Source organism: Egretta garzetta, unplaced genomic scaffold (assembly GCF_000687185.1).
Source record: "Egretta garzetta isolate BGI_Z169 unplaced genomic scaffold, ASM68718v1 scaffold7, whole genome shotgun sequence".
In the NCBI taxonomy this organism is placed as follows: Eukaryota; Metazoa; Chordata; class Aves; order Pelecaniformes; family Ardeidae; genus Egretta; species Egretta garzetta.
Genome location: NW_009260350.1, coordinates 1,771,767 through 1,772,953, shown reverse-complemented (window position 1 = coordinate 1,772,953; position 1,187 = coordinate 1,771,767). Strand labels below are relative to the sequence as shown.

At 45.3% G+C, this 1,187-nt stretch overlaps 1 protein-coding gene across 1 annotated transcript in view; it reads left to right on the top strand.

Moving 5' to 3' along the window:
* Positions 1-1,187, top strand: part of TBX5 (T-box transcription factor 5) — a 39,506-nt gene that overhangs the window by 958 nt on the left and 37,361 nt on the right. The window lies entirely within an intron of this gene.

Below are 1,187 nucleotides of genomic sequence, written 5' to 3'. Positions count from 1 at the left end.
TGTCCGCCGCGGCGGGTGAGAAGGGCTGTGGGGAGGGGTGGGGGGCGGGGGCCACGGGCCGTGTCTGCACAAGATCTTAAACTGCAGAGGTGCGGACCTGGAGTCCCTTTGCTTTTTGTCCTTCTAAATTATATATACGTGTATGTGTACATTACCCACCACTAGCAGGGAAGATCATTTTCTCTCCCCCCCCATGTTCCTCTGCATTTAAAGGAGAATTGCCTTTTTTCCTCGCTGTTTTTTGTTTTTTGGTTTTTTTTTTTTTAAAAACTGCTTTTAAATATTGTTGCAGGGAGAACTCATTTCAAAACATTCTCGTACTTAAAAACCAATATTGCCTCCATATGGTCGGCCTTTCAAAAATGAATCCCCTTCTTTGAAACATGCAAGAGATTTTTTTTTTAAAGCTCCTAAAACTTGAAACTCCTTAAGAACAAAAACCTAACAGATAATTCAATTGCTTTTATCTTTTTTTTTTAATTATTTTTGTGCTGCTTTGAAACTTTTACCATTCCTGATAGAGCCGTTAAAGCTGCGTCAAAATACTGCTTTTGAAACGTACTGTGCTTACTCCCATCAGCTGTAAACTGTGTATTTTTTTAGGCTTGTTTTCTCTGCTGCTGCAGTTTTACTCTAAATGTTACGGCTTAGTTCAGCCCCAATTCCACCCCCCATTCACCAGCCCAAGTGCGCGTTACCTTGCACAGTGTCTCGACCGATTGATTTATTTGCACTTTTATATCTTAATCATCTCGTCCATCCTTTGCTTTACTTGCAACTGTTCGGGCTGGGGGAATAAAAAAGGCTTTTTGTTGGTTTTGGTTTTGTTTTTTCCTGTAGGGGTGCGAGAAGTTGAATTTTCTTTGAAAATGGGGTTTTATAAGGGGCCTCCCGTGTCTGTGGCATTTGCCCGGTGGAAACTGCAGTGGGGTGAAAGCTCCCACCTCCCTGGGAGGAAAATGGGGGCCTTCAGCCCCCTCAGCCGCAGCCAGCCCAGGGGAATTGGGGGTGTTCAAGGCTCGAGGGGAGGCTCTTGCCCCCCCAACCTCAGACCCCTGACCTCCAGAGTCACTTGTGTGATGAGTTAGCTGGTCCTTGGCCCCCCGGTGCCTTGCTCCCCATGTCCTGCCAGACAGACCTAAAATACGCTGTTTACCTTTTCCAAAAGATGCATTTAATAATACCGC